At 39.5% G+C, this 10,896-nt stretch overlaps 1 non-coding gene across 1 annotated transcript; it reads left to right on the top strand.

The window, feature by feature from the left end:
* Positions 1-3,038: 3,038 nt before the first annotated feature.
* trnav-uac (transfer RNA valine (anticodon UAC)) lies at positions 3,039-3,111 on the top strand. Its single transcript has one exon. It is a non-coding gene; the product is annotated as a tRNA-Val (tRNA).
* Positions 3,112-10,896: the final 7,785 nt, after the last annotated feature.

The raw sequence follows: 10,896 nt of genomic DNA, 5'->3' as shown, positions 1-10,896 counted from the left end.
TTTCAGTCTCATTTCGTGCAGTTAGTAAGTTTCCACTTCCCGGACTTTCCACCGCTGCGTCAAAGCAGGTTTTGGTTTGACGAAGCGTCCAGGCTGCTTTGAGTCTGAGTTTGAAAAAAAAAAAAAACAACTAATTCTTATAATGCTGAGGTAAGTACACGTAGAGATGTTGTCAGCTATAACTCTGATACCACAGCAAACAAAAACTACACTTAACCTGTTGAGTGTGTATAATACCCACCCTGGCTTCATAATGGCGCGATGATAACAAGTCGTTGATGTTAATGAAAATGAATATTTTTTCCCATCCCTATTAGGCTAGATGGCTCAGGGTAGACTGCCGGAAACCCCTCTTATTAAAACAGCTCTGTAAGTCACAGCATCCAAAATGATGATACATGAAACCAAAACCTCTCTAAAAACAGGTTCATAAAAGTTTTTGAAGGTTATAGTTCTTACAAATACAGCCTCAAAAACCACCAGAAATGAAACCAAAATGCTCTGTTGCAATTCAAATATAAAAGTATAATTAGTTAAACAATATCGAAAGTAAAAGCACACATTATGCAGAAATGCTCTGTTCGGAGTGATATATTAATAATACATGATATTATTGGGTATTATTACTCAATCCTGAGACAGAATTATAAAAAAAAAGTCTATTATTTTATAACTGTTGCCAATTTTAGGTACTTTATACACTGCTGGGTAGTTTAGTCATGAAGCTCTTCATCATATTATATAAGCTCCTCTTATGTTTTGCATGTAAGATTCTCATCTGAAAAGAAATGAACAACTGCAGCTGCCTTATAATGTAATGGGGACAGTGCAACATTTCCCTCTGAAATCTAGTGGGGGGTAAAGCAGCATAAAATGAATACAAACAAGTACAAATGCCTCAAGTACATTCATTACTTAGTACTTAGTCACTCTCCGCACTGTATATATTGCATTTTTGAGGTATTTCTACTTGAGTATTTCTATCAAATGCTACTTTATACTTCTGCTCCACTACATTCAGTGGGTACAATCTTTAACCCTTTTGGCTTGGGATCCTTTACAAAGCAGCAGTGTCTATGTCCGAGGGCCAGATTAACTTCCTGGGGGGTCAGGGGGCAAAAACTAGTTGTTGAGCCCCTATTGACCCCCCAGTATACACAGCAATTTCATTTCCCCCACACATCCAGGAACCAACCAGTAGGCCAACTCTAGAGCTGAAATAGTTGAATGATTATTTCATTAACTGATTGATTGACATTTTTTACAAAGTAAACACAATTTTGTAAGTAAGAATGGTAATGAAATGTCCAGTGTGTAATTCCCCAGGTGATGTGAATGTTTGCATTTAAACAAAACACAAAAAAAAAACTAGAAGCACATAACCAGCATATAACCAGAATCAGGACATTATTATTGGACAAGTATGTTGGCACATATTAGGAATTTGTTTCTCACTCACATACAAGTCATGGAACATGGTCAACCTGGAACAGGTGAACAGTTGTCATTACTGCAATGTCAAGTATAATCACCCAAACATGACAAATTAACTTTGTGTTAACTTAGGACAACAGCTCAAGAGTGTGAAACCAACATACCAACTATGTGGCGACACAGTGATGTCAAAATGTTTGTCTGTTCTCTGCACTCTTAAAGAAACTAGCAGCAGCCACAGAGGCTCAGTAAATGCCCCCAAACCCCAATTTGTTTCATTTTGTCTCATGTGGTCTCACATGACTTAACTTGAAGTAATTCATCAGCCTTTCCACAGGTCTCTCTGGAGACACAAAAGGCTGCAACTTCTTACTCATACACAGTCGTACTTCCTTAGACCTGTGAACAGCCAAACTCTTAGGTATTTGTAACATGTGTAACAGCTTTGGGATGAAGTAATTCATTCAGTAATTATATTACTGTTACTAATGCCAGACAGCTGAGTATTGACAGTGAAATTGGTAACTTCACTAATTAGTAAAGTAATGTCATTCATTATTCAATAAGTCATATGTCATGTCAGTTTGAGGCCCAAACAGGTCAAACTAAGCAACATATCACAAAAACCCTGAATGTTAGTGAAAAGTTAAGAAAATTGATACACATTCTTGTATGTTAAGTTTAAGTGTTTTTATTTCTTTCCTCTTCCATTAATCATCTCACAGCTCCTCATATTTTTCTTGTCACATTTTGGAGGGGCCCGACCCCTACATTGGGAACCACTATACTAAATTACTGAACTGTACGGTAAAGCTATCTCCATATCGACCAGTTATATGAATGCAATTTTGAATGCAGTATTTTTACATTGTTGTATTATTGCTTTTACTTAGGTAAAGGATGTGAGTACTTCTTTAATACTTTGCTGATTCATGGTCAGCTGGGTATGAGGTTCTGGTGACAGGAATATTAGATGCAGGGTCTTTGAGGTTCACTAAACTGAGACATTATGTCTTTTGTAGTTATTACTGCAGAATAACCTCTTTTTTTTGATGAAGGCCTCACAATTTCTTGAAGGATAAACAAAAATGCCTTGTAGAGACCTGACATGTCCACTGGAGGGCAGCACAGCACATGATATAAGGCGGAAGCTTGAAAAGGGAGCAGGTTACAAGGATTCAGAGAGTAAAAATGTCTAAGTCTCAACCTGACTAAAGCAATTGTTTGACCTGGACGTTATCTTTTCACCTAATGAGATGACTGCTCAGCCTTCTTGGCTTATTCAGGTTACATATGCATGAATGAATTTTAAAGTAACTAAACAATGTAAGAATCTCAGCAGGTGACACCATCATTGGTATGAACTATTTTTACTTTTGCACATTTCTTTTTCAAAATAAAGTCATCCATAGTTGTAAGTTTCGTATTTACTGAACTCCTCTTATCATAGAATTTCAGCTTTTGTAAATGTGCTTTAACTTTATTGACAACTCGAACAAAACCTTACACTCACTGATCAAAGCGACACAAGTAACAACATATACATCCAAATACTGGATCAAGACTTTGAACTGTGGCAATGTGTTTACAAAGCATTCATATGTGGTTCCATAGTGTAGTGGTTATCACGTCTGCTTTACACGCAGAAGGTCCTGGGTTCAATCCCCAGTGGAACCATGGCTTTGTTGTGTTCAAGTACATGCATTTTCAACCACTGCTCATATAACACGTCCTTGTTCTGTAGAACATGTATGGAAGACAGAAGGTGACTGAAAACACCATTAACATAGTAACACTGAAATTCAGGAATAGATCTTACAGTACATATAGGTGTACAGAAAAGTTGAAAATAAATCATTACATAATTATATTATATAATCATATTTATGCTTATTGTATGAATACATAAGCATTTAGATATGTCTAAATATTTTCCTTAATTTCAGTATTCAAATATGTTATCATTTATTTATTAATTTATAAACGAATACCGTATTTTCCGCACTATAGGGCGCACTGGATTATAAGGCGCACTGTCAATGAATGGTCTATTTTCGAACTTTTTTCATATATAAAGCGCACCGGACTATAAGGCGCATTAAGCGAAACAAAACAGTCAGATAAGTCGGTCAAACTTTATTAAACGCGTTCACAATAACTCTCAACATTGTTCAAACGTTAATGAGCGTATTCACAATAACTCCCAACCTTGTTCAGTTGTAACACGTAAAAAAAACACAGTCTGATACCGCTAAATCAAACGTTAGCGTATTCACAATAACTCCTTATAGGTCCTTATACACACACACTGTAATATTATGGTGAAGCACAGTATGTATTACTCCGCAACGCTCCTGACTACGATAGCCCTAATGCTGCAAGCGGTGTGGCTTTGTAGTTTACCAAAGTCGTACTAAAACATTTTGACAGAGCGCCGTGAGCGCCGTGTACCACACAAAATCGCTTCGAGGTCAGTAAGCACAACCAGAATTAATCCATATATAAGGCGCTCCTGATTATAAGGCACACTGTCGTTTTTTGAGAAAATTAAAGGCTTTTAAGTGCGCCTTATAGTCCGGAAAATACGGTAAGTACCTTTTCCACCCTTTGTATGTGTAAATGTAAAAAGTTTAAGAAAATATATTTGAAGACTATGCAAAGCACTAGTCCCCACTCTTACTGTTTAATATCAGATTTGGTCCTCATAAAACTGTTCACTTTCACAAGAGTGAGAGTGAGCATGCACACTCACACAAACACTCGTACTACTATATTAGTGAGGACACTGTAACTGAATTACATTCCCATGGCTCTAGGATTGACACTATGTAAATCCTCCACTCTGGTCCAGATTGAAATATCTCAGCTACTTCAATGGATTGAGATTACATTTTTGTACAAACATTCATGGTTTGTGGAGGATGAATCCTTGTGAATTTGGTGATCCGGTGACCTTTTCTCTAGCATCACCATCAGGTCAACATTTTAATTTGTTCAGTATACCAGCAAAACTAATGACATTCCTATTAGCCTCAGTTGTGCCTGATGTTAAGTGCTAATTAGTAAATATTAGCATGCTAACATGCCAAACTGAAATGGTGAACATAATACCTGATCAGCATCAACTTTTTATCATTGTTATTGGTTGTTGGTTTGATCCTCAGCTCCTCCTGAGGAGCCCTTCAGAAAGACATTGTCTTGTGTCAATGTGTGAATGAGAGCCGAATTAAAAAGTGTTTGGGGTGAAATTGCTATATAAATGCAATTATCATTTTGCATGGCTGCAGAATTTTAATCTCTATAGCACAGATTTAAGATGTAGATACAGACAGGAAACATGGAGAGAAAGAAAAGACAATAATAATCTGGGACATTACGATTAAGTGGTCTTAACTACTAATAAAACCCAGCAAGAGATTTGAAAATGATGAGGCTTTTTCACTATCACTTTCTGGCATCTTATTCACTGAGACGCACACACACACACACACACACACACACACACACACACACTGTGAAAGCTCCTGGATTAGATTTGTGGGAGGAAGAATTCAGTCCACACATTGATTAAGTTTTAGTCAACTGTCTGTCACATGAGAGAGAGAGATAGAAAGAGAGAGAGAGCTTTCCAGCGGCCTCTCCCAGAACTATGTATGTGTGTGTGTGTGTGTGTGTCTTCCTGTTGTTTTAGATTCCACTTCACTCCCCCACTGCTGCCAATCCATGACCTCTGACCCCTGCTGAACCCAGCTGTCAGCTGTCCTGGCCTGCATGGGACAACTCTCTCTCTATCAAGTTTTTTTCTTTTTGTCTCAGTTTCAATCCCCTTCTCTCCTCCACTCCTCTTACACTGAAGTCAAATCAATATGTGTGTGACCATCCTTTGCCTTTAAAACAGCACCAGTTCTCCTCAGTGCACTTGTGCACAGTATTTCAGGCTACGTGGCGGGTAGGTTGTCCCAAGCATCACCGAACATACACAGTTCAGCACTGATTCAGACTTCAGTTGAGTTGTACGTTCACATTGTGTTGCTAGTTGCGTTGTTATGTTCATTCGACTAGTTGATGCCATTAGTTGTCAAAAACTCCACAGAATATCTTAACTAGTATGTTCAGTATAAATCTGAACTTTCCTTGTAACTACATCTTTGTCACACAATAGCTGAGCCTGACTGCTTTCATATTGGGTTGTTTAAAGTTTATAAAATCAATCATATTTTCTCAAATGCTCACAGAAAAGTGTAACCCTTTTGCTGCTGGAATTTGTTTATTCCAGAAGGTAATGAAAAATGATCTTGAAAATAAGCAGCAGACACTGCCTGGTGTGGGAATCAAGTCGCCCTGCACCTCCACCTCAAAATTCAGCCTTTGTGGGCTGTTTTTGTATCAATTTCTACTTTTAAAATTGACCCACAGAACAATGCTCTTTGTTTTTGGTGGAGCCTGTTTACTGTCTACAGATTGCATCATTTTATTATGAACCCAGATTTTATGTATGTTTTATTTCAGTTTAGCAGGTTCAATAAAGCTGCTGCTCAGCTTTTCATAAAAACAAATCACCGACCAAAACCAACAAACCAACTCATTCTACCACTAAGAAGCCAAGTTATAAACAGGCCCTGTTATTTTACACATTCAGTGTTATAATTTCCACACACAGCGAGGACAAAACGAGGACACGCCACCAGAGAAAGCATTTTTTAGGGGGATACAAACAGCCAGAGATCTCAACACCTGGAGTTGAGTCACTGTTGACCAACAACCCCAGATGCTGAATCATCCTATCACCATGGAGACAGATATCAGGCCTTTAAGGTCGCCCTGCACATCCATCATATGATCACAGTTCACAGGCTGTCAGGGAGTGAGAGAGCCATATGTAGCTGCTCTCCTGCTGGACACGTTGATGGAGTCGTGGTAATAAGCCTAGACCAGTCGTTCCAACACTTCCCCACGGACTCGCCAACACACGCAGCTGAGAGATGAACTGCAGTGACCAGAGGAGCAGGGCGGTAGTGGGAATGCAAAGTGGTGGGTTTGTCACCAACATGAAGCACCACATCTGGTCGAGGACAACTGAACCTTTCGGGATCTTCACGTAGTGCTGTTCACCTGCAGTTCAACAACATCTCATGGGAGCAATTCATTCCTGTTTCACTTGTTTTCTCTCACTATTGGCTGAGTAATCCTCCATCTGGCACAGATGTCACTGACCACAAAATACTAAAACTTGAAGCAGGTTGCAAGCACATCAAGTAGTTTGACAGATATCTCCAGGGCTCTTTCTGAGCTGTTATAAAAATATAATCAAGTTTTCCTTTTATTGCATTGTATTTTCAAACTCTTTGCTGGTGTTAATGTTTTGTTTATCTTATACACTGTCACAGTGTATTAGAGACAATATTTTGACTTCTGAGTAAAAGAATTATGAAAACTGAAGACTGGTGATTATATGAATAATTGTGATTGATGGAATCAAAAATATCAAAGTCTGCTTGTTGTAGCCTAATATTGTTTTATTTTAATACCTTTAGATCAATTAGTTTGCATCGAGAGTATTTTGGGATGAAACCCGTCAGTTCTTCTTCACACAGGTGAGGTAACCGCATCTTTTTAAGAACCACAGATACAGGACTGCTTCTACCATCATCTTATTAGGGCCTTTTATTGTCTGAAAAAAATCACTGTCATTATGTTTTGACCTTTATGTTATTATCTCATGTTTGTATATTCTCAGAAAAATATGAGGATAAAGTGATTCAAAAACAACAGAAAAAGTCAGGAGCCAATGATGCAGCCAAATCCTGACTCGCTGAGATGTTTTGAAATCGTACACTAAATATCCTCTCTAGTCTCATCAAAACTCATTACCTCCCCTCATATACATAATCCTCATTAATCCTACTTGTACCCATGAACAACGTGTGAAAAACAGAAAAAAAACTCTTTGAAATGAGAGTCTGCTTCATTCCAGCTTTGGCGCCTCCAGACAAAAATATCTCAGGAGACCATTAAAAAATGTCAAATTCAATTATGCCTTTCTCTCTGTTGCATCTTAAAAGACATCTCACACACACACACACACACACACACACACACACACACACACACACACACACTTATGTAAAAACTGAATGAAAGGAAGAGGAAGTCCTGAGGGCTTTGAAAGCATGATTGGGAGAGAGCTCTTGTGCTGGTGAGAAAGGAAAAGGTGAATAACAGGCCCTGGTAGCCGGCAGCCAGCACAAAGTGGAGTGGAGAGCTCCATTCTCCCTGCCAGAGAGGGAGACCCCTTACAGGGGGTGGGTGAGGGCCCAGAGGGCCCTCGGCAGCCCAGGACCTATGCTTAATGAGAAATTCCTGGGGATTTAGAGGGGCGCAGAGGTCTTCATTTTCTCACTGCGCCCACAGTCCCCCAGTAGCCGGGTGGTGAGGGTTCTCTTTCAGCCCTGAAATGTCCCCAGAGGAAGAGAGAGTCCCCCCATTCAACAAGAGCAGGGGCCCGCCTGCCTGCTGGATTATGTATATGAGATGTGGGTTGTAGGATCACAACCTGCCACCTTCTGCACACTGCAAAAAATGTCAACAAGTCATTTAAAGCTGCACCTGCCCTCACAAAGTGGGGCTTCAGCGGGGAGGAGCGTCCCATCCCTGCTAACTAAGATGCAGTACATTCATACTGATGAGAGTCAGTGGAAAATGTCCCCACACATTAAGTTTAGAGAAAAACATGGGCCGTGGGCCAACATTCAAATTCTATTCTCCTGGCCTAAATACTTATAATACAGTATGTAAACAATTTTTAAAATGACTAAACTAATAATAACGAATACTAATTACTAATAAAATAACTATGGCCAATGTAAACCATGCATGCAACTCCAAATGCTATTTTTTGGGGTTTTGTTCCCTTCTTTTTATATCATGGGCAGATAATACAGCGGAAAAAATGATAAAAGAAAAATTTGGTACAAAATACAGCAGTGTCAAAGAGAAACACTCCACACTGTCCTGTGAAACCACTTTGCAGTAACTGTGCAAATCATCAAACTTAGAAGGTTCTCACTTTTACAGAGAAACCAATTTGTCCATTTGTAAGATAAGATATAAGGCAAATAAAAATACAAAACAGTAATGAAACAGAAACAAATTCAAAAGATGGATTTCAGACAACGTTGAACCAAGATGTTGTATCATTACAGTAGTATTATTAGTGGATGCCATTACCATCAGCATCCACAGCCGTTTTTATCCCATCAGCGCGTTGTGTCGTATTTTCTGTATTTTGTGGTGCCCTCTGAACTCTCAAATAACGCAGCTACCGCTCCAAGACGACAAAACTACACCCCCTGCTGTACAAATCCACACCTACAACAGGACTGCTATCAGGGAATTTTCATAGTGGTTTAATTTTCCATTAGTTCAATGAAGGTTTACATACATTATACATACAGTGCCTGGTTCAAAGAGGGGATCTACTATAATAATTGCTTGTATTTTCAACTGTATTACAAGACAAAATGTGAATTGTGTCCAGTTCAGAAATAAAACCTAAATTATGCTTCATGAAGACATTTCTTAATGTTCAAAAATTGTGTTTTTGAAAATAATTTCCAGCAACATCCTTGCATGGCAGCTGCGGTATGGCTACAATATCGCCAAAGTTAGGGAAACGTGGTCATGGTTAAAAAAGCTGCTCCACATGTTCAGTCACTCTCTGCATTGCCAACACAGGAGGTACATCGGCATTCGCAAAAAGTTTGCTGCAGCATCATGAAATACCCTTAAGATAATATATCACCCCATTTGTTTCATGAACAGCAAGTGGACCCAAAATTAGACTCAGTGATATTAGACAGTTCTTTTCTCTGTCCGCTGTTCAGGCAGGTGGATCAGTATTTTGAGTTACATCAGGAATTTTAAGTACAGGAATGAAATTCAACAACAAATGAGGTAGCTGCCACTAGTGGCTGAAAGAAAGCAAAAACTTGTACGATGTAGAAACAGATAGGATCACTTTCTCGTAAAGAGCATCAGGATGCTGCCTGTATAAAGTTCTCCCTGACCCTGCACGATGTGCAGAACCTATTGCTGGGCATTGTAGAAACCAGACTAATTAAATGGGACTCCACATGAGAATATGAAGCTCTTCAACTGGAGATGAATGATAGAGTGAATAACTAAGAACATGTTGAGTGCAGTGAATCACTTCAGCACATTGACAGATAATCAGCTCTTGGTGAAATGTACAATTTAAACACTGAAAACTGAAGAACCTATCAAGTTCAACATTATTTTTTCCAGTCCATGGCCCCGTGGTTGAAGGGGAGCAGAGGCAAAGCACGCCTTTGCGGGAGTTAATTCTCCAAGTGTCTAATTAGAAGAATGAGCGGGGGCGTTGAGGTGCTGCTGGGATGCAGCTGCCCCTGTCAGAGGCTCCCAGCACCAGGCCTTTGGACCTACTCTGGCCCTAGGCCCCCGGCTGAGACTCTCTTACAGCTGGCCCCTCGGTTGAGCTTCAGAGCCACAGGGCCGGGGCGTCGGACATTGTGTTGAGAGAGCTCTTGCTGAGGATCGACTCGGCTGCCGACACAAACAAACCCCAGTTGGCTGTTTGACGGCCTCACAGGTACAGAGATGGCGTCCTCTCACTTGGACTCTACTCCTCAGGAAGCCAGTATTCATGATGGAGCATTAGGAGAGCGGTGCAGCTTCGAGGAAAGCTTAAGTCTGCATTCACATCTTTGGCGTTTCACTGACAATCATGTCCATGGCCTCTTACAGTGGGTTGACCTCTGCAAAGACACAGCAAGAAAAACCTTTGGTGGCGTTGAATTCTGTGTGCAGACCCACTTAAATGTGAATGTAACTTTTAGATTTCTATTCCTATGAGTTTGAAGTTCTTGTACCAATTTCTTACTTTCTCACTCGGTAGAATTACTCAGACAAGGTTGAAAGCTGTCAAGGACAGTTAGCATGAGCTTTCAACTTCGGTCTCAATTTTGTAGTTCTTCTTCCATCATTACTCTCAGTAGCAATAATATTGATCATTTTAAATGCTGAGATCTGGGAACATGGAGGCGTCACTAAAAAGATGTATGGCAGGTCAAGAGACATGAGGAGTCAGACTTCAACAAACTTTCAGGTAAGACAGTTTGTACACAAACTGACACAAAAAGACAGTTTGTACACAAACTGTAAGTTGTCTATATTGTCTCCTAGAGTTTACAGTTGTATACAACTAGTTTGCAACACCAAGTACAGTTTGACAGAAACACACACTGGATGAAATTTGGTACATAATGAGGAAATGTTGTTAATTAACAACTGCAGTGACTACAGCAACAGTTTTTGGTTATATTTAAACACTTAGCACTTGGTTAAGGTCAGGTTAGATTCAAGATCTGGTTTAAAAAAATTCTGAGTAACTTCAGACACATGTTTATTGACATTTAACCAAAG

The sequence above is a fragment of the Trachinotus anak genome, unplaced genomic scaffold (genome assembly GCF_046630095.1).
Source record: "Trachinotus anak isolate AG129_WGS33_773 ecotype Australia unplaced genomic scaffold, CSIRO_AGI_Tana_v1 ptg000024l, whole genome shotgun sequence".
Lineage (NCBI taxonomy): Eukaryota > Metazoa > Chordata > Actinopteri > Carangiformes > Carangidae > Trachinotus > Trachinotus anak.
Note: the sequence above shows the minus strand (reverse complement) of the source record. Positions and strands in the feature narration are given on the sequence as shown.